Raw genomic sequence first — 23,710 nt, 5'->3', positions numbered from 1 at the left:
CGCCCAGGACAGGAAGGCTCTGCAGGAACGGAAGGGACGTCACGACCGCGGTGCCACAGGTGCTGTCGCCGAGGGAGGACGGACGGAGCCGCGGCTCGAGAGGCTAACAGAGGCAAAGAGGTTTGCCACGCACTGCAAGGGAGCAGTGGACCAGACAGGAAGAGCGGACGGAATTACCACTAGACAGCCAAACCAGTAGGTAATTTACGGCTGGGGTGAGTACTTTCCCATTTATAGGAGGTAGGATTATATAAATAAGGGGTGTATCAATACAGTAATCCGGGTAGGGGATTCTTAAATAGGACCAGTTAATTACTTATATAAGATGGGCGGCCAGGAGATGTGCCAATACTGTGAGATGTGGGAATTTGTCGACACCATTGATGTAGAAGATCCCTACAGCTGCAGTAAGTGTTTGAGGCTAGAGGAACTCGAGCTCCGCATTGATGAGCTGGAGACCCAACTTCATACGCTGCGGTACATCAGGGAGGGGGAGTATTACCTGGATGTTTTGTGCCAGGGGATGGTCACACCGACCAGTTTAACTAATTCAGTAGGCAGTGAGCAAGGAAAGGAAGGTGTGGCCATAAGCGAGGCAGGTAGGGGGAACCAGGAGGAGATGCGGCAGGAGCCACAGCCCTTGTCCCTGACGAGCATGACCGAGGCTCTTACTCAATGTAAGGACGGGATCAGGGGCTGTGGGAGGGATGAGCAACCTGGCTGCAGCACCGTGGATCAGGGGGCCATTCAAGAGGGGGGAGTTAGAAGAAATGCCGTAGTGATAGGGGATAGTATTATTCGGGGGGTAGATAAGGTTCTCTGCGGCCAGCAGAACATGTCCCGAAGGCTGTGTTGCCTACGCTAGGGTTAAGGATATCTCTGCGATGCTGGAGAGAAATTTGCAGAGGGAGGGGGAGGATCCAGTGGTCGTGGTCCATGTGGGGACCAATGACATAGGAAGGACGAGGAAGGAGGATCTGCTGAAGGAGTTTGAGCAGTTAGGGAATAAATTAAAAAGCAGAACCTCGAGGGTACTGATCTCCGGATTGCTACCTGAGCCACGGGCCAAATCGGCGAGGGTACGTAAAATTAAAAAGCTGAATGCGTGGCTCAAAGACTGGTGTGGGAAAAATGGGTTTGGTTTCTTGGGCCACTGGCACCAGTACTGGGACAGGGGGGATCTGTTCTGTAAGGACGGACTTCACCTGAACGGTGCTGGGACTGGGGTCCTGGCAAATCATATAACTAGGGCAGTAGAGAGGTCTTTAAACTAAGTAGCGGGGGGGAGGTATCAAGGGGGGTAATAACGGCAGGGGTAGAGGAAATAGAGCAGGGTATCAGTGGGGAAGCGGAAAGTCAAAATGTGACAGGAGACAGAATGTGTGAAGATAAAGCTCTAGATGTAAAAGGGGCAAAAACGGAAAGGAATGGTAGTAAAAATCATCTGAAAGTGCTTTATCTAAATGCACGGAGTATTCGTAATAAGATAAATGAATTAACGGTGCAATTAAGTATATATAGTTATGATATCGTGGCCATTACGGAGACATGGCTGCAAGGGGATCAGGACTGGGAGTTAAATATAGAGGGGTACTCGACAATTAGGAAAGATAGACAGGAAAGAAAGGGAGGAGGGGTGGCCCTTTTAATAAGGGAGGGAATAACGGCAATAGAGAGGAAGGATATTGCGTTGAAGGATCAGGATAGTGAAACAGCTTGGGTACAGATAGAGAATAACAAGGGGAAAAAAACACTAGTGGGTGTAATTTATAGACCTCCAAATAGCTGTGACGCTGTTAGTCAGAACATAAATCTGCAAATAGTTGACGCATGTAAAAAGGGAACTGCTGTAATCATGGGGGACTTCAATTTTCATATTAATTGGGCAAACCAAACTGGGCAGGGTAGACTAAAGGAAGAGTTTATAGAATGTATTAGAGACGGGTTCCTAGAACAGTATGTCACAGAACCGACAAGGGGGGAGGCAATCTTGGATCTGGTCCTGTGTAATGAAGCAGGATTAATTAAAAATGTCATAATTAGGGACTCGTTGGGAACAAGTGACCACAATATGGTCGAATTCCATATTCAAATAGAAGGGGAGCAGGTTGAAACTCAGGCTAGGGTGCTTAGTCTAAATAAGGGGGATTATGAAGGTATGAGGACTGAGCTGATCAAAGTTGACTGGGATAGCAGACTCAAGAATAAGACGGTACATGAGCAGTGGTGTACGTTTAAGGGTATACTGTATAACCTTCAAGAAAAATTTATTCCTATGAAGAAAAAAAGGGGTAACGGTAAGAACAGTCAGCCATGGCTCAGTAAAACTATAAAGGATAGTATTCGGCTGAAGGCAAGGGCATATAAGGTAGCCAGAGATAGTGGGAGGGTAGAGGATTGGGAAGCATTTAAAGGTCAGCAAAAAATAACTAAGAGATTAATTAAGACGGGGAAAATAGACTATGAAAGGAATTTAGCGAACAACATAAAAACTAATAGTAAGAGTTTTTATAGCTATATAAAAAGAAAAAGGGTGGCTAAGGTGAACGTTGGTCCATTGGAGGGTGAGACTGGAGAGTTGTTGGTGGGGAACATGGAAATGGCAAAGGCATTAAACGAGTATTTTGTATCAGTCTTCACCATAGAAGCCACAAAAAATATTCCAACGCTGGATAAACAGGGGGCGGTAGGAATGGAGGAGCTAAATACTATTAAGATCACCAAGGAGGTGGTATTAGGGAAATTAATGAGACTGAAGGAGGATAAATCCCCTGGGCCTGATGGATTACATCCAAGGGTCTTGAGGGAGATAGCGGTGGGGATTGTGGATGCATTGGTGATAATTTTCCAAAACTCCCTGGAGGCAGGAACGGTCCCAGTGGATTGGAAAATGGCCAATGTAACACCTATATTTAAAAAAGGAAGTAAACAGAAGGCGGGTAATTATAGACCGGTTAGTCTAACATCGGTGGTGGGTAAAATGTTAGAGACAATTATTAAAGAAACACTAACGGGGCACTTGGATAAACATGACTTCATCGGACAGAACCAGCATGGTTTTGTGAAGGGGAAGTCCTGTTTAACGAATCTGCTCGAATTCTTTGAGGAAGTAACAACCCGGGTGGATAAAGGGGAACTGGTGGATGTGGTATACTTGGACTTCCAAAAGGCTTTTGACAAGGTGCCACATAAGAGACTATTGCTAAAAATAAAAAATTATGGGATTGGGGGTAATATATTAGCATGGGTAGAGGATTGGCTAACAAATAGGAAGCAGAGAGTGGGGATAAATGGTTCATACTCGGGATGGCAACCGGTAACTAGCGGGGTTCCGCAAGGGTCGGTGCTGGGACCCCAGTTGTTCACAATTTATATAAATGATTTGGAGGAGGGAACCAAGTGTAATATATCAAAATTTGCGGACGATACAAAAATGGGAGGAAAAGTAGGGGATGAGGAGGATAGGAAGAGTCTGCAAAAGGATATAGATAAGCTAGGTGAGTGGGCAACAACTTGGCAGATGAAATTTAATACTAATAAATGTGAAGTCATTCACTTTGGGAAAAAAAATGATAGGGCAAGTTATTTTCTAAATGAGGAGGAGCTGCGTTGTAATGCAACGCAAAGGGATCTAGGGGTATTAGTACATGAATCACTAAAAGTTAGTATGCAGGTACAGCAAGCAATCAGGAAGGCCAATGGAGTTTTGGCCTTTATTGCTAGGGGGATTGAGTATAAAAACACGGAGGTCTTGCTGCAGCTGTACACAGTATTAGTGAGACCACATTTGGAATACTGTGTACAGTTCTGGGGTCCATACTTAAGAAAGGATGTACTAGCCCTGGAGGCAGTGCAGCGAAGGTTTACAAGATTAATTCCTGCAATGAGGGGATTGACATATGAGGAAAGGTTAAGTAGGCTGGAACTCTACTCTTTGGAGTTTAGAAGAATGAGAGGCGATCTCATTGAAACATATAAGATCGTGAGGGGCCTTGATCGGGTGGATGCACCGAGGATGTTCCCAATGATCGGGGAAACTAGAACTAGGGGACATAGTTGCAGAATAAGGGGGGGCTCTTTTAAAACTGAGATGAGGAAGAACTTCTTCACCCAGAGGGTGGTTAATTTATGGAATTCACTGCCCCAGGGAGCAGTGGAAGCAGAAACGTTAAATATATTTAAGACTAAAATAGATGGTTTTTTAGCTGCCAAGGGGATAAGGGGCTACGGGGAGAGGGCAGGGATATGGACCTAGGTATGGTTAGTATAGTAAGACCTGAGTGATCTCCTGGATAAGTGTCGATCGCCTGGATTGGGGTCGGAGAGGAATTTCCCGGATTTTTTTCCCGAATTGGACCTGGGTTTTTATCCGTTTTTTTGCCTCCCCCAGGAGATCACGAGGTTCTTGGGGTGGAGAGGGGTGATAGCGGTATAAAGGGGAGGGTAGTGTCTTGTGTTCTGTGTCTTGTGTCTACTGTTTGTGGGTAAGTGTGTCTGTTTAGTGTTCAGCCATGAGCGAATGGCAGTGCGGGCTCGACGGACCTGGTGGTCTACTCTCGCACCTACTTTCTATGTTTCTATGTTTCTATGCCCTCCATAATGTTTGGGACAAAGACCTATCATTATTTATTTGCCTCTGTACTCCACAATTTGAGATTTGTAATAGATACAATACTGCTCTGCCAGACTTGTATTGCAGCCATCTTTAGCTAATGCTTGTTTTGGGGGCTAGTCCCCTTCACTCTTCTCTTCAGCATATAACAGGCATGCTCAATTGGGGTTAGATCGGGTGATTGACTTGGACACTCAAAAATATTTTTCTAGGTTGTGTTTCTGTCACCATTTTGATGTGTAAAGAAGTTGGTGACAGAAGCAGCATTCTTACTTCAGAAGGTTGTGCATTAAGGATTTAAGTGTATCTCTATAACACACTTTCATCATCACTGGGTCAAAGGCCTGAAACTTCATACCTTTTGGCAGTGCCTTCATCAGATGATTACAGAGTCAGAGTCATACAGCACGGAAACAGACATCTGCCCAACTTATACATACTGACCAAGAAGCATATTGAAGCTCGTCCTGTCTTGCCTGCATTTCACCTCTATCTCTCAAAAGCTTTCCTATCGATTATTCAAGAAGGTTGCTCATTTCCACTTTTACGGGAACTATAAGAAATGGATTTTAATTATATAACTGTCTGCATTGATCTTTGGTTCTGGTCCATTAACCCTTCTGATTCCCCATTGATTGGTATAGCTGGACAATCACCATGCTGTTAGGAGTTAGATCACCAGACACCAATGATGCTGTAAGGTTACCAATGGAAGTTGCCCAATGAGAATTTACAGCATGTCCGGACTACTAACTGGCTTCAATCTTTGTGATACACTGCCACTGGGTGTTCACAGCAGGAAGTGAGGAAGTCTGCTATGCAGCTTGTTACAGCTTGAGAGTTATTTTTTTGCCCTGTGGAATAAAACAAACAGCCCACGTTCACTTGTATGAAGCTTAATAACAATCTGTCTTGCATAGGTTGTTTGTAGTTAAATATTTTTGTGTCTAAATCCTATTAAAGATTACAATGTTGTTGTTTGTATTAATGAATCTAAATAAAATAGAGCAATGGGAAAACCATCTCAACTGCATTATTTGATCATTCTAAATAGGAAAACTATAATGTAAAACAAAGGAGGTTTCTACTACAAATGTCATTTACAACATATCTTCCTTATTTACCTGCATTTTTTTTGACAGGGAAGCTAACATCTCAGAATTGTTGACCTTTGCTTTGATCGCCTCTGAATTGTGGGGTGGGGAGGACATTTGTTTGACAAATGTATGCCAATGACTAGAAAGCCAGTTTAAGCCAGATCATCAGCTCCATACTGAGCAAAACATTGGTTGAGGTAATATTGTCTGCATTACCAGCTTCTACTTTCTAATGAATCCATTGCATCTTGATTGAGACTTGTAATACAAATATGTTCTTATTTATTTCAGATGCCCCATGCAGTAAATGATCTACAAGTATAGCTTTGCACTCTGCTTTTGAGTAACAGGACAGCCAGAAACAAGTTTGATGAGTCCAAACCAAAATATCACCTATCCATGTTCTCCAGAGATGCTGCCCGACTTATTGAGTTACTCCGGCACATTATGTTTTTTTTATCCTAAAGTAATTGCTTACATTTACCAGTCGCCACTGTGCCTCAACTCTGCACAAACATTTCAGCCGTTCAGCTGTAATCTTATCTTGATTGTGGGTGTATGGAATTTGGGAATGTCAGGCATAAACAAAAGCACAATCTTTCTGCTATCAGATTGAAAAACAGCAACACAATTAATTTAGCATCGTTTTATCTCATTGGTGCAAAAAATACAAATAGAAGTTTAAATTCAGTACTATGGTTAAAGTGCTACAGTCGTATTGCATTTTGTCTTCATTCTTATCATAGAAACATAGAAACATAGAAAATAGGTGCAGGAGTCGGCCATTCGGCCCTTCGAGCCTGCACCGCCATTCAATATGGCTGATCATCCAACTCAGTATCCTGTACCTGCCTTCTCTCCATACCCCCTGATCCCTTTAGCCACAAGGGCCACATCTAACTCCCTCTTAAATATAGCCAATGAACTGGCCTCAACTACCTTCTGTGGCAGAGAATTCCAGAGATTCACCACTCTCTGTGTGAAAAATGTTTCGTCATCTCGGTCCTAAAAGATTTCCCCCTTATTCTTAAACTGTGACCCCTTGTTCTGGACTTCCCCAACATCGGGAACAATCTTTCTGCATCTAGCCTGTCCAACCCCTTAAGAATTTTGTAAGTTTCTATAAGATCCTCCCTCAATCTTCCAAATTCTAGCGAGTACAAGCCAAGTCTATCCAGTCTTTCTTCATATGAAAGTCCTGACATCCCAGGAATCAGTCTGGTGAACCTTCTCTGTACTCCCTCTATGGCAAGAATGTCTTTCCTCAGATTAGGAGACCAAAACTGTACGCAATACTCCAGGTGTGGTCTCACCAAGACCCTGTACAACTGCAGTAGAACCTCCCTGCTCCTATACTCAAATCAATTATCAATTTCTAATGATGGCAAAATATGAAATAATAATTAATTGCATCCAAAGAACAAAAATAAAAAAAACAGATAAAATAGGGATTAAAGGCTTGTTAGGTTTAAAAGCAAAAATTACACAGATGTCCTTTTCACAATTAATTTAGAGCAAACATGTTTTTATTTCCCAGCTGTTTTGCCTTATTCATGTGTTAAGTTACCAAGACTCCAAGTTAATTGAAATAACTCTTGATTAACTGTGGCAATTTTTTATTCCCATGTACCATTATAAAGGGAACAAAAGCATCAGTGCAGTTGCAGTGCAAGAGTGCAGCTACTGAGTCAAATGGTCGTCTCCCGCTGAGTTTCTCCAGCATTTTTGTCTGCCTTCAATTTTTCCAGCATCTGCAGTTCTTCCTTAAACACAACATCTGGACCTACCTTATCTCCTGGCTGCTAAATACTTTAATTCTCCTTTCCATTTCCACACTGATCTTTCTGTCCTAGGACTCCTCCATTCTCAGAGTGAGGCTAAATGCAAATTGGAGGAACAGCATCTCATATTTCGCTTGGGCAGCTTACAACCCAGTGGTATGAATATTGATTTCTCTAACTTCAAGTAACCCTGGCGTTCCCTCCCTCTCCATCCCTCCCCTACCCAAGTCATACCAGCTTCCCGTTTGCACCCAACAAACAGCTAACAATGACCTGTTTCCATTATCATCTTTACTTTTTTGCATATCTTTCATTCATTGTTCTATATCTCTCTACATCATCGTCTATATCTCTCGTTTCTCTTTCCTGTGACTTTCAGTCTGAATAAGGGTCTCGACCCGAAACGTCACTCGTTGACCCATTCCTTCTTTCCTGAGATGCTGCCTGTCCCGTTGAGTTACTCCAGCTTTTTGTGTCCTTCAAATGATCCAAATTGATCTTTCGGCAACTATTCCTGTCCAACACCTTCGCAACTCTGAAGACCAATGTTGCGGAACTGGTCTTGCATTGAACCAAAACCTTCCAGCACTGGTCAAAGACTGGTGTGCACATTACAAGGTGGAAAATTGCCCACTTATGCCCATTCTACTATAGACTGGACAAATCTAAACTGACTAATTACTACTCTCTTAGCCTGATAAAGTTATCAGAAAATGAAATGAGGGAGTAATCAACAATATTATTAAGTTTTATGTTATTATGAATATTCATAACTAATATTAGGAGTTTTTCTGGGTTCTCTGGTTTCCTACATTTTAAAGATGTACAGGTTTGTAGGCTAATTGGCTTCTGTAAACTGTGCCTACTGCTCAGGGTAGTTTTAGTGTACATGGTGATCGCCAGTCAACATGGTCTCGATGGACGGAAATCCTTCAGCCCATCGAGACCACACTGACCAGCAATCACCACGTAACAGGCGAGGGGGGGGGGGGTTTGAGAGGCAGATGGTTGGACAAGAGCTGAAAGAAGGTGTGAGACAAAAAGATTGAAGAGTTGTGAATTATGAAGCCACAGGAAGGAATGTAGGTGGAGGTGGAGGGGGTGTGGAGTAATCAGTGCGTGTCGAAGACTATACTTGCACCGTGTAGATGGCTGTACTGACAAGAGCTCCGAGTCAACTCAGCAATCTTGTGTTTATTTACTTTTTACTTTTTACTACTTGCTCTTTTTGCACATACTGTACTTTCACGCATTCAATATGGTCGTCAATCACTTTTGGAGGTAAGAAAGTCACCATCAGGACATTAAGTCGGTTATTGATATCACGGAGGACGGGCTCCCCTGTATGTTTTTACCTGCACGGCGGCGGCGGAGGAAAGCAAAGAGAGGGAAGCGTGCCGGCGTTCTGTACACAAGCCGGTGAAGAAGCAACAAACCTCCTCTGCCCAGCATCCTGCTAGCGAATGTGCAATCCCTGGACAATAAACTGGATGAGTTGCACGCATGGATCGAACACCATCGGGACATTAAGAACTGTGTTCTGGCGTTCACGGAGACGTGGCTGGAAACCAGCGTACCCAACTGTGCCGTAACTCCGGAGAGTTTTCCGTCTACCGACAAGACAGAATGAAGGACACAGGCAAGTCGAGAGGAGGGGGAGTATGCTTTATGGTTAACTCTTCGTGGGCCATGGATGTCTGCGTTTTAACTACACACTGCTCCCGGTTCTTGAGCTGCTGACCATTAAAGCTAGACCTTCCTACCTCCCCAGAGAGTTCAGCTCAGTCCTCCTTACAGCTGTTTACATCCCCCCCGCTGGCTGATTGGCCCCGAGCCCTGGACGAACTGTGTAGGACTGTAAATGAGCTGGAGAACTTCCACCCTGAATCTGCAGTAATTGTTCTGGGAGACTTCAACAGAGCCAACATGAAGAAGGTTCTCCCAAAATATTACCAACACATCACTTTTCCCACCAGGGGAGAGCAGACCCTAGACCATTGTTACACCCCATTCAGATAATGCTACAAGCCCCTCTCCCGCCCTGCTTTTGGTAAGGCAGATCACTGTTCCATCCTACTGAAACTAAAACAGGAAAAAACGGTTTCCAGGGACATTTACAAATGGAACAATGAGGCTGTTGAGGTCTTGCAGGACTGCTTTGACAAAACTGACTGGCAGATGTTTGAGGATGCAGCAGAATGCAGCATCAATGAATACACAGTCTCTGTCTTAGGCACATAAGTAAGTGCATCGATGATGTTGTTCCAAAAGCCACCATCTGCACTTACCAAAACCAGAAACCCTGGGTCGGATGGGAAATTTGTGCTAAACTCAAAGCATGGACCACTGCCTTAAACTCAGCGGACCCCAACGCCTACAAAGCAGCTAGATATGACCTCTGGAAGACAATCAGGGAAGCCAAGAGAGTCTACAGGAATCTAATTACTACAGCTCTGACGCCAGACGCATGTGGAGTCGATTACGCTGCATCAAGGATTACAATGGGAAAAACAGAAGCACTGTCCAGCCTACCGGTTCGTTCCCGGACGAGCTTAACACCTATTATGCCCGGTTCGAGGCAGACAACACAGCGCCCACCATGAGTCCACAGGTGTGCAGGGGGGCTACCACACTGGCCCAACAAACGGCTGACGTGAGGCGGTCCTTCAAAAAGGTCAATGCCCGCAAAGCTCCAGGGCCGGACAGTATTCCAGGGCGGGCTCTCAGGGCGTGCACTGATCAACTTGCAGAGGTGTTCACCAATATCTTCAACCTCTCCCCGAGTCAGTCTGTGGTCCCCACCTCCTTCAAAGTATCCATCATCGTTCCTGTTGCAAAAAAAACAATAATCCCCTGTTTAAATGACTACCGTCCTGTCGCACTGACACATCATGAAGTACTTCGAGCGGCTAGTCAAAACTCACATCTGCTCCTCTCTCCCTGACACCTTGGACCCTCTTCAGTTTGCGTATAGACCAAACAGGGCCACGGACAATGCCATCGCCATGGCAACTCACACTGCGCTCACCCCCCTGGACAAAGGGAATACATATGTGAGAATGCTCTTCATTGACTACAGCTCGGCATTCAACACTATCATTCCCTCAAAACTCGTCCCCAAGCTCCTAGATCTTGGACTGGAGACCTCCATCTGCAGCTGGATATTCGACTTCCTGACGGGCAAGCCCCAGGTGGTGAGAATTGGCAGCTACACCTCTTCCTCACTGATCCTCAACACAGGCGCACCACAGGGCTGTGTGCTCAGTCCTCTCCTGTACTCCCTGTTCACGCACGACTGTACTGATAAGCACAGCTCCAACATCATCTTAAAGTTTGCTGACGACACGACCATCCTGGGCCTCATCACAGACAACAATGAGACGGCCTATAGAGTGGAGGTAAAGGCTTTATCCTTGTAATATCATTGCTGAGGTGACCCGTTGTCATTGTAATATCATTGCTGAGGTGACCCGTTGTCTTGTCAAACACATTTCATTGTACCGTTGACCCTGTGTTAACCCACATATGACAAGTAAAACTGAACTGAACTGAATTGAGGTGGGGCATAGGGGAGGGGTGGGGGGGGGGGGGGGAAGTGTAGTGTGTGGGGGAGAAAGGGGGGGGGGGGTATATTTTCTAAGTGTTACCACTAAACAGAACTCAAATCGTCCAGACATGTTGGAGCCAAAACAACCAGAGATTAATATTTTGCATACTCTTTAGTCCTTAAGTTCCTCCATAACCTGCAAAGAGAAGTCAGACGTGCGATAAAATCTTTGCCTAGAAGAGTGAAAATGCAGCATATTAAAGAGCCAACATAGCATTCATAACAGTACTCTTAGCCAATTTCTTAGCTTTCACATCCCTCCCATTTCAAAGAATGCTCCTTTGACAATCCTTCCAAGACTCACAACCTCCTTCACGAAGAATGTTCTCAACATCGCAGTCGAACCTGACTTGAACATTTGCTGCCTTCATTGTCATTTGGTCTATTAGCATTGTGGGTGCACCTGCACCAAGTGAACACCATTTTAAGATAATTGTCCCATATAAACCCCTCATCAGCATTTAAGGATTGGTAATAATTGTTGCTTATTAAATAGGAATCTGATCATGTACCCAAGCGAGAGTAACAAAACCCAGGTTCCAGGGGAAATGAATAACCACAGCAATTACTTTCAAAAGGAAATATTGAGCCTCAAGCAAATGTTCAAAATATTATTGCAATATTTTCAGCAATGACTTATATTCTACTGCATTCCACAGAAAGTACATATTCAAATAGAAGAGGAGTTCATGCTCTATTGATTATTTGTTTGTTTGCTTTGATCTTATTCTGACAACATTTAATACTGTTCTCACATATTCATGAAGTGTTTATGTAATCAGCGAAATGGCACATAGTGACACAGCGGTAGAGTTGCTGCCTTACAGTGCCAGAGACCCAGGTTCGATCCTGACTACAGGTGCTGTTGTACCGAGTTTGTACGTTCTTCCGGTGACTGCATGGGTTTTCTCCAGGTGCCCTGGTTTCCTTACACTCCAGAGACGTACAGGTTTGTCGGCTAATTGGCTTCAGTAGAGTTGCAAAATTGTCTTCAGTGTGTACGATAGTGTTGGTGTACAGGGTGATCGCTGGTCAGCATAGACTGGCAGAAGGGCCTGTTTCCATGCTGTAAAGTCTAAAGTTCAACCCATGAATGAAGTGGACACACCTCAAGGAACATGGACACAAAATGCTGATGTAACTCAGCGGGTCGGATAGCATCTCTGGAGAAAAGGAATGGGTGATGTTTCGGGTCGACATCCTTCTTCACACTAAGAGACAGGGAAGAGGGAAACTAGAGGTGAGAAAAGGTACAAAGAACAAAAGAATGAAAGGTATGAAAAGAAAAAAATCAAGGCCAGCAAGGATGATCAAGAAAATGTGGAGCTCACAATCGTCCATTGATGGCCATGAAAGAGATAATAAGGGGATATGAACAGTGACTCATTCCCTCCCTCCCTCCCTCCATAACTCCTCTCCCCTTCCTACCCCCCTCCTATCCCTCTATCCCCCATTCCTCACCTCCCCTAACCCCCCCCCCCCCACAATCCCTCCCCTCCCCCACTGCCCTCCTATTTCCCACTCCCTGCCTCCCCCACTCCTCTCCCTCTATTCCCCCTCCTCCCCCACCAGACATGAGACAGGAAAAAACTGAAAAAAGAGGAAGAGATAGATTTATCGGCGGATTTTGAAATTTGGAAAGGCCCCACCTCTGCCGGGAGGCCCCACCACCGTTGCGAGGCCCCACCGCTGCCACAAGGCCCCACTGCCATGAGGCCCCACTGCCGCCGCGGCCCCATCGTCGCAAGGCCTCAGCGCCGCAGTCGCGATGCTTTCTGGATCACCGCGTAGAACCCCGGGCAGGGCCCTCGTGGGGTAGAAACCTGGGTCGGACGAAGTGGCCAACGGCGCCCGCAGCTGGGCACCACAGAGGTCATGAAGTGGGCTCAGCTGCTCGCCCGCTCGGCACCATGGAGGCACCCGCAGACGCAGCTCCAGCCGGCGGAGCGTTAGTGATGCTCATTCCGCTCGTTCAGCTTTATATTCTCCTTGCCAGGTGAGGCGGGTGCCGCCTGTGACTGACAACGTAGCCGGCCAATCAGTGCGGCGAAGGGGCAGGAAGGGGTGTAGCTGTTCCGGTGACTGACAGGAGAGGAGATCAATCTGTATGGCGGCAACTGACAGGAGAGGAGACCAATCTGCGCATTCGCAGTTTTTAAGATATTTAAACCTTAATAGCTTTAAAAAAAATACCATCAATCGGAACAAAACTTGTTGCCCTTGCAGCACAGGAGAATGCTGAGTAAGGTGGTGAAAAATCGTGGCGCTATCGTGTACCGTTTTTGTGCAAATAGAAAAATACACAAAACCGGAAGAGTAATGATCAGAGTTTTAGTTATGTACTAGCAATAGATAGATGATTCTGTCTTCAGCCTATTTTATCATGCGATTCCAAGTACCTTGAAACCGCTCCTTAATAATGCGCACTAAAATCTTATCAACTACTGAGGTCACGCTAACCGGCCTATAATTTCCTTTCTTTTGCCTCGCTCCCTTCGCAAACAGTGGAGTTACATTTGCAATGTTACAGTTTTTTGGAACAATATCTGACTCTAGTAACTCTTGAAAGCTTTGAAGATGCAAATAATCCCACACCCATGGGCTTCCCCATGACAAAATGTTATTTATTTCTTCTCTTGACATCATGTGTGTGTCCCTCTTCTGTCTTGTGCTCATGTACAGAGCCCTAGTGAGACCACACCTGGAGTATTGCGCGCAGTTTTGAGGAAGGACGTTCTTGCTATTGAGGGAGTGCAGCGTAGGTTTACAAGGTTAATTCCTGGGATGGCGGGACTGTCATATGCTGAGAGAATGGAGCGGCTGGGCTTGTACACTCTGGAGTTTAGAAGGATGAGAGGGAATCTTATTGCAACATATAAGATTGTTAAGGGTTTGGACACGCTAGAGGCAGGAAACATGTTCCCGATGTTGGGGGAGTCCAGAACCAGGGGCCACAGTTTAAGAATAAGGGGTAAGCCATTTAGAACGGAGACAAGGAAACACTTTTTCTCACAGAGTTGTGAGTCTGTGGAATTCTCTGCCTCAGAGGGCGGTGGAGGCAGGTTCTCTGGATGCTTGCAAGAGAGAGCTAGATTGGGCTCTTAAAGATAGCGGAGTCAGGGGATATGGGGAGAAGGCAGGAACGGGGTACTGATTGGGGATGATCAACCATGATCACATTGAATGGCTGTGCTGGCTAAAAGGGCTGAATGGTCTACTACTGCACCTGTTGTCTATTGTCTATCACTCTAGAAGATGTACTTCCCTGCTTTGCAATTCACATTATGCAATCCTGTAGTACATCCGCCCACTTCCTCTTCTGCTTTTTCCTTGGCCATTTCTGATGCAGCCTTCCCATCAGTTGGGATGCTACGTTATTTAATGTATCTTGTTTATGGCACATTATTATGTGCAAATATCAATACTAAAAATTATATTCCTCTCATGATTTCATACACCTCTACAAGATTACCCCTCATCCTCCTGCGTTCCATGGAATCACAGCCTGCTCAACCTCTCCCAATAGTTCAGATCCTCATATTTTGGCAACATCCTTGTAAATCTTCTTTGCACCCTTTCCTGCTTGACAACATCTTTCCTATAACATGGTGCCCAGAACTGAACATTGATTAAGGACGATATTACAGCAATGGTCAGAGTGGACATTACGGATGGTTCGTATAGTGAGGCAATGGGTGGAGCAGAGGAACAAGAAAGGGATGATCACTTTGTTGGGGGCGTATACAGACCCCCAAATAGTCAATGGGAATTAGAAGAGCAAATGTGTCAGGTCTAATAAGTTTGTTGTGGTATGGGATTTTAACGTTCCCAATATTGACTGGGAATATCATAGTGCAAAAAGTTTAGACAGAGTAGAATGTGTTAAATGTGTTCAGGAGAGTTTTCTCCAGCAATATGTAGAGGGCCCCACACAGGGGAGGGCAACGTTTGGTCTAGACTTTGGAAATTGGGAGGGGCAAGTAGATGAAGTGTTTGTGGATGAGCCTTTTGAGACAAGCATCACTGTTCTATTTGGTTTAAGACAGTTATGGATAGGGACACAGTGGGCCCACAAGTTAAAATGCTAAATTGGGGCAGGGCCAACTTTGAGGGTTTGAGAGAGGAACTCGCTCAAGTTGATTGGAGTAATTGTATGAAGGAAAAGGATCACTAGGAATGTGGGATGTTTTTGAAAGTGTGCCAACAACAGTTCAGTACAGGCACATCCCTGTTAGAGTGAAGGGTAAGGCAGGCAAATGCATGGATAACAAGGAAAATTGAGACTTTGATCAAGAGTAAGAAGGAGGCATTGGACAGGTAGAGGCAGCTGGGATCAAATGTATCCCTGGAAGTGTTTTGGGAACTAAGGAGCAAGCTAAAAAAGGAAATCAGACGAGCTGGTGGAACTGGTGTATATGGTCGGTGTGGGCAAGTTGGCCAAAGGGCCTGTTTCCACGCTGTATCACTCTATGACTGTATAACTTTAAGTGTTTCGTTTAACAATGTGCTGAAATTTGACTGTTTTGCAAATTTGTAATAAACAATTGTTTCCTATGGCATCTGATTATGCGTACTGAAACTACACATCAACTACTCTGGATGGAGTTGCGTTGAAATGTGCCTTTAGTGTGTCAATAATCTCACCAATTAGAACAACTACTTTACACCATGATGCAAAAAATGTATCAGAGTTCACTTCTATTAACAAGTAGACTTTTTCATTTACTGATCACTATTGTCCATTCAACAGATGCATTGTGACCTGACACAGTATACAATTAACATCACCTCTAGAGGGCAGAGTTGGCTGAATGTTGCCCATTAAGCCAATGGAACGTTTCTATTGTGGCCTAAAACAGATGAACATTAACTCTTTAGATATTCCATTAGTTCAAATCTGATTCTCTTCAAGTTGCTGTAGAATTCTATGCACAAACTACATCATCTTATGTGTGTTATTATTTAGAGTTTAGAAGGCGAGAAATCAAAATATAGTAAGAAAATAGCAACAAAATTGCAAATTCACAAACATATTGCTCATGATATATAGAGAATGATGCCACTCCCAGTTCAAGACATGGTGTGGATTGGTAACGAGCAGATAATCTAACGGGACAGGCAGCATCTCTGGATATATGGATAGTCAGGTCTCAGTTTGAAGAAGGGTCTTGACCCGAAACGTCACCCATTGCTTCTATTCAGAGATGCTGCCTGTCCCGCTGAGTTGCTCCAGCATTCTATCTTCGGTTTAAACCAGCATCTGCAGTTCCTTCCTACACAGCAGATAACCTAGACTGACACTCCAGGGAGTACATCTAAATGACTCCATTCGAAAATTCATAGGAGAGCCCTCCTGCTGTTACTGTTCACTAAGTATTTTCATCGCAGACCAGGGAAAACAGATTATCTTGCCATTTGACACTGCATTTGTCGAAAGAAAGAGACCAAAAGATAGTGACTACAGGGGTGCTCTCTTATGAATATATAGATCTTTGCTAAAGAGCTTTGAAACTCAATATGTGTATATAATTTACTGACTCACTTTGCCACTTCTTCAAATAACTCAAGATAACTCAGTTTACCCATAAAATTCAGTTGACTTTGTTTTATTACCCCAATTGACAATTTAGTTTGTCTCAGGTTTTTGTATATAAAATGTTTTTCACTCAACAACCTAGGGTGTTTCCATCAAAATTGAGTTGCTTTTCTGCTTTGAAGACAGAAAACTTTTAAGAACAACCAGTTTTGACCCATCCAATATCACCTCTACCAGTGTTTCTACCCTAATGAAGTTAATGATGCAAAGAACATATATTCTTGGAATAGAGGCACAGTGATTAAATTAACGGACAAATAATCGTAGCATGGATGAACAAATGCAGTACCCCACAACATCTGGGTAAATTAAGTTTATTTAAATAAAAAAGTAAAATACCTTCAGTAATGCTAAAAGCCTTTTTAACATCAAAAGATTATCTGCCTCCATCACCTCATCTGGTAACGGCCGATCTTCTTTAAATTATTCCCCTTATACCTTAAATCCTGTGCCGTCTAATTCTAGACTCCATTGCACTGGGAAAAAGATTCTACCTATCCTATCAATGCTCCCTGCAATGTTATAATACTCTTCAAGGACACCCTATATTTTCTAAATTCCAGTGAAAACCTACAGGTGCTCTGTAGAAAGTATCCTGACTGGTTGCATTACGACCTAGTACGGCAATTCCCATGTATTGGAAGGCAAGAGTTGCAGAGAGTAGATGATTCAGTCCAGTCCATCACAGGCACAGCCCACCCCGCCATCAAACACATCTACACGAGGCACTACCTCCAGAAGGTGTTATCTATCATTAAAGATCTCCACCATCCGAGCTGTGCATTCTTCTCCCTGCTACTGTCCGGCGGGAGGTTCAGAACCATGAAGTCGCACACAACCAGGTTCAGGAACAGCTACAGTACTTTCCTACAACCATTAAGTTATTGAACTGACCTACACAACTAATTCTACCTCGGCACTGTGCGCCACCTGCCGTGGATTTGTGTATTTTTGCGCTAATGTCTTGATTTTTGCCATCTTTATCTTTTCACCGTCTTATAGAATGAATTTATGTACATTTGTTTGCTTGTTTGTCTATGTGGCTATGATTCTGTTGCAAACAGGTTTATCACTGTGCCTGTACCTCACCTGCACATCTATATCTATATCTATCTATCTTCTGTCTATACATAACTAAAACTCTCATCTTGTTATCATCCAGTTTGCGTTGTTTTTACATTTGTGCAAAAACGGTACACGATAGCACTGCGATTTTTCGCTGCCTTACTCAACATTCTCTTGTGCTGCAAGTGCAACAAGTTTTGTTCCAATCGGTGGTAAATTTTAAAAGTTATTAAGGTTTAAAAATCTTTAACACCGTGCATGTATAAAAATGGCCTTTATTAAAATCTGACAATGTGCACTTTAACCACATGTGATTTTTTTTTTCTCTTACAAAACTCAAATTGTGGAGTAGAGCCAAATGATGGGTCTTTGGCCCAAACATTATGGAGGGCACTCTATATTTTTTTAAGAAAGCCATTTCTAAATATTACAATGCAAACATCAAAGGTCCCAGCATCAATTCCTTGACATGCCCCTGGTTACAGACTTTCAGTCAGTAAAACACATCATGGCCACGATCGTCCTTCATCTATCACCAGGCTAATTTTTAATGTAGTTTGCTAGATCCATTGTCCTTAACTTTCTGGACTAGCCCATCATACGGGCCTCCTCCATTGCCAGAGTGAGCACTACCAGAAACTGGAGCAGCACCTCATATTCCGCTTGGGCAGTCTGCATCCCGGTGGCCTGAACATTGACTTCTCCAATTTCCGGTAGCCCTTGCTGTCTCCCTCAGACCTCTGGCTCCTCCTCTTCCTTTCTTCTTCCTTCCCCCTCCCCCCCCCTCCCCCCCCCCCACCCTGCATCAGTCTGAAGAAGGGTTTTGGCCCGAAACGTTGCCTATTTCCTTCGCTCCATAGGTGCTGCCGCACCCGCTGAGTTTCTCCAACGATTTTGTCTACCTTGTCAAAAGATATGTAATCTATGTTTGCCACTCTGCCTTCGTCAATTTTCTGTGTGACCTCCTCAAAAACTCAATCCAACTTGGGAAACGTATTCAATACCTCCCAGACACATTGGGAGACCTGTTGCAAATTTCAATTCCAATAATGGTAACATTAAGCTCTTGTTTTTTTGCAGTCTTCTTTCTTTCGTAGAAATGTTATGTATAATTCATGCTCTTGTGTGTTGTCTGAGTTGATGTGGTTGTGATGCTGCTGCAAGCAAGACTTTTGTTGTACCTGTATCCAGTGCTTTGTCTGAAGACTAAAAGATGCGTATAACAGTGCAAGTGTCGCAATCAGCTGCTTTACATGAATCTAGTGTTTAAATGTGTTATAGGTACTGGTACACCGTATCACAAACGAAGCACCATCTGTACCTTACCACACTTGTGTATATAACAGTGAACTCGACCTGACTCAACTTGACTTGACTTGGTTTTGGTAGCATAGTAGTTATGCTGGATTAATAAGCCACAAGTTTCCTCACAAACTCCATAGACATAAGAGCTAATCCTGTTCACATTTAGTTCAGTTAAATGAAAAATAAAATATCTAGTAATCCTAATGGTGGCTATGAAACATAGTGTTCTTAAAAATCCATTTGGTTTGTTGTAAATTCTATTTTTTATACACATGCACATAATAACACCATTGACTGCTTTCTGAAATAGCCATTCATTTCAAAGGAGGTTAGAGAGGGCCAATGAATGTCTGCTTGCCTGCAATGCCGCATCCCACGAATGAATGATAACAATGTAAAATACCAAAGAGTAACAATGTGAATTAATTTATTATAAAATTGATGGAAATAATAATAAATATACTTTGGAATGAGCAAGTAACAACACAAAAATGTCAAATTCAAAATATAACAAACAGTAGTAGCATTTCCCAATCAGAAATAAAAGCAGAAGACTTATTTGGCTATTTGTATGCAGTGCTCTGTGTGTGTGCCTATAATGCAGCTCAACAAGGCCAGCAATATGTAAACATTCTGAAAGCTCCACTGGGTAACATGGGATTAGATCACTGAGACCAGAGAGTTGGATTCAGTTCTGTGCTGTTGATTGATTTTAACTGGATGATAATTAAGAGACTTCAATTGTGTGAAGACATCCCTGGCCAGTAAGTGAATGTGAATAATTCAAGGTCTCACCATTTGATTGCTATCCTCTAGTAGCATATCCGTTGGTCTGCGTTTTAAACCTTCCCCCACTCCTCATTATGTTGGGGAAGTGTCAAGCACTTGCCTGCAACCAAAAACTAATGTCCAACTCATGTCAGTATTTTCTGGAGACAAAAAGAGAAGTTGTGAAACTCATCGAAACTTAAGCAAGCAGCTGACTATAAACAATCCCAAAAAATATCATTATTTAACTAAATCCACTGAAAATCAACAAAATATATGTTATCAAGATGTTGCAAACTTCAGAATATTGTCCTATTAGAATGTAATTAATCATTGTAAACAATGCATTTTCTACATTGGCTGTAAATGCTTGTAATGAACACCAAAACCTGTTAATATAAGTAATCCGATTTATGTGCAAAAGGTTTGTAAGAGTAAATTAGGCATGGCTCTGGGACACTGTCATACAGATTATATTTAACTTTGGTCTGTGGTATCCATCAATGGAAGATCAGAGGTTGCTTCAATCAAGGTCATTTCACGCAGAAATATGTCAACAAATTACAGTGCAAATATTTTGATCCATTTGCAATGCACCAGATAAGCACACCTTACATTGGACATCTAATCTATAATTCCTGTCATATGATTGCAAAGATTTGAGAAATGGGGATATATCTTCATGGATACAATTCTGAACAGGTGAAGTGTGATATTGGAAGGGTGGTTCACACCATTGACAGTTTCCAGAGTGTCATGTTTGGGTTCATTATAGGCTTATAAATGACAACCATTATAATTCTTACTTCATACAATTAGCAGGATGGCATGAAATTAACTGGGAAGACATTTGGTCTTTTTAATCCAGCTATTATCTCAACGAATTGATTGAGAATGTACAGGGTAAGACTGACAAGTTTGCAGATGACTCAAAAATGGGTGGCATCATAGATAGTGAAGATGGTTATCAAAAATTACAGCAGGATCTTGATCGGTTGGGTTGGTCGGCTGAGGAATGGTTAATGGAGTTTAACATATAAATATTGTATTGTGGGATGTCAAATCAGGGTAGGACTCTGGAAGTGTTGGAGAGCAAAGAGATCTAAGAGTGCAGGTACATCCATCAGTAAGAGGTATAGAAATGTGAAAACGCACACCTCCATATTTCAGGTGTTTCTTCCCAACTGTTAACAAGCAACTGAACCATCCTACCAACAACTAGAGAGCAGTCCTGAGCTACTATTTACCTCATTAGAGACCCTCGAACTATATTTAATCGGACTTTACTGGACCTTATCATGCACTAAACGTTATTCACGCTAATATAAGAATGATTTGGTTGAGAATGTACAAGGCATAATTAGCAATTTTATTCATGTTATTCCCCTTATCACTGTGGATGGCTCGATTGCAATCATGTTTGCCTTTCCTCTGACTGATTAGCATGCAACAAAAATGTTTCATTATTCCTCGGTACATGTGACAATAAACTATACATAGTTCCTTGAAAGTGACGTCACAAATAGATAGGGTGGTCAAGAAGGCTTTCATCAGTCAGAATATTGAGTATAGAAGTTGTGAAGTTATGTTATAGTTCTACAAGATATAGTGAGGCCACATTAGGAGTATTGTGTTCAGTTTTAACGTGGATAGAAACATAGAAAATAGGTGCATGAGTAGGCCATTCGGCCCTTCGAGCCTGCACCGCCATTCAATATGATCATGGCCGATCATCCAACTCAGTATCCTGTACCTGCCTTCTCTCCATACCCCCTGATACCTTTAGCCACAAGGGCCACATCTAACTCTGGATGTGACCAGGACACGAGAATCTGAGCAATGGGGAGAGGTTGAGCAAGCTTGGACTTTGTTTCTTGGAGCGCAGGAGTTTGAGGAGTGATCTTATAGAGATGTATAAGATAATGAGAGGAATAGATAGAGTCAATGCACACTTTTACCCAGAGTAGAGGAATCAAGAACCAGAGGACCTAATTTTAAGGTAAGAAGGGGAGGATTTAATAGGAAACTGAAGGGCGACTTACACAAATAATGGTGGGTATATGAAATGAGCTGCCAGAGGAGGTAGTTGAGGCGGGTACATTCACAACATTTAAAATACATTCAGACAGGTGCATGGATAAGATAGCTTTAGAAGAATATGAGCCTAATGCAGGTAGGTGGAACGAGTGTAGATGGGGCATATAAGCCAATGTGGGTACGTCTGGCCAAAGGTCCTTTTTTCACGTTGTATTAGATCCTGATCCATTCCAAGAGAAGCAATTGTGTACTCATGTATAACAACTAAGACCCTACATAAAAGGTGATATTGTAGAAATTGTGATTTCTGCTTGATTAGGCCCGAACTGGAACAGGCCAAATTGTTCAACCAGCATCTGTTTCTGGATTTCTGATCTCCCCCATGAAAATTACTGAAGTTGCCATTTGCTTATGAAATCCCAGATCCCAGCTCACCGTTTCTGCAGCTGTCTCTGGGAATCAATCAATCACATCTCCTGATGAGTGCTGTGGACCAGGGGGAGTGTTTAGTTTAGTTTAGAGATACAGCATGGAGGCAGGCCCTTCAGCCCACCGAGTCCACTCTGACCAGCGATAACCCATACGCTAGTTCTATTCGACACACAAGGGACAATTTACAGAAGCCAATTAACCTACAAGCCTGCACGTCTTTGGAATGTGGGTGAAAACCAGAGCACCCGAAGAAAATTCACATGGTCACAGGGAGAATGTACAAACTCCATAGACAGCACCCACAGTTAGGGTTAAACCCATGTCTCTGGCGCTGCAAAGCAGCAACTCTATCGCTGTGCCAGTGTGTTGACAAAAATGAGATTACCAAGATGAAACACTCCATACACGTTTTAATAGCAGTTTTATTTTATTTTTTAAAGATTGTAAAAGTGTTTATGTTTTAGCTTCCCTTCAGCCAGCAACTGTCTTCTAAAATTTGCCACGATCGATAAATATATATAGAACTTTTCTACAAACATAATCTTTAATAATAAATAATTATTCACCAAGTCCAAAATGTTTCCAGGTTAGTTTGCTTTTTCAAAAGGGTTTTATTTACTGCACTGTAAAGCATGTTAAGTAAACCCCACCAACCCTATATAAAAAGAAGCAATCTTAGTGATGAATTATTTTTCTCAAAGGCTCTTGTGGAATTCACCAGCACTATTACTAGATAATTACTGTCACAAGTGTTATTGATTCATAGAATTAGACAGCAAGGCCTTTCTTGCCCATGCTGATTAGGGTGCCTGCCTGAGCTAGCTCCGTAGGCCTACAGTTCACCCATCTCCCTCTAAACCTTTTCCTGTACATGTAACGTCCAAATGTCTTTTAAACATTGAAATTGTACTCACCTCTATCACTTTGTCCATCACTTGTTCCATATACCTACAACCCCTGTGTGAAGATCTTGTCCTTGCCCCTCAAGCCCCCTTTAAATCTTTCTGTATCATCTTAAATCTAATTTTAGACTTCTGTACTCTGTGAAAAAGACTATGACCATTTACCTTTGCTATTTCATGATTTTATAAATCTCTATAAGGTCACACCTCAGCTTCTTTCACTCCTAGGAAAACAGTCGCAGCCCATCCGGTTTTTGGGACCTCCACTCCCAGCAACACCAATGTGACTTAAGCTCTTTAGCTTAATCACATCCGTCCTAAACATTGGTGCCAGAACTGCACACCTTATTCAAGGTGTGGTCTCACCAATGTCCAATGCAGCTCTAACGTTGATCTGGCTCCTATTGTAATCTTAAACAACACTGTCCACTAAACCACATAATTTTGGTGTCATCCGGAAACATGCTATCAGCGTCCTCATGCAAATCAGCGCCAATCCCTGTGGCAC

This window comes from Amblyraja radiata, chromosome 4 (assembly GCF_010909765.2).
Source record: "Amblyraja radiata isolate CabotCenter1 chromosome 4, sAmbRad1.1.pri, whole genome shotgun sequence".
NCBI classification, from domain to species: domain Eukaryota; kingdom Metazoa; phylum Chordata; class Chondrichthyes; order Rajiformes; family Rajidae; genus Amblyraja; species Amblyraja radiata.
This window is presented reverse-complemented; position numbering follows the sequence as displayed.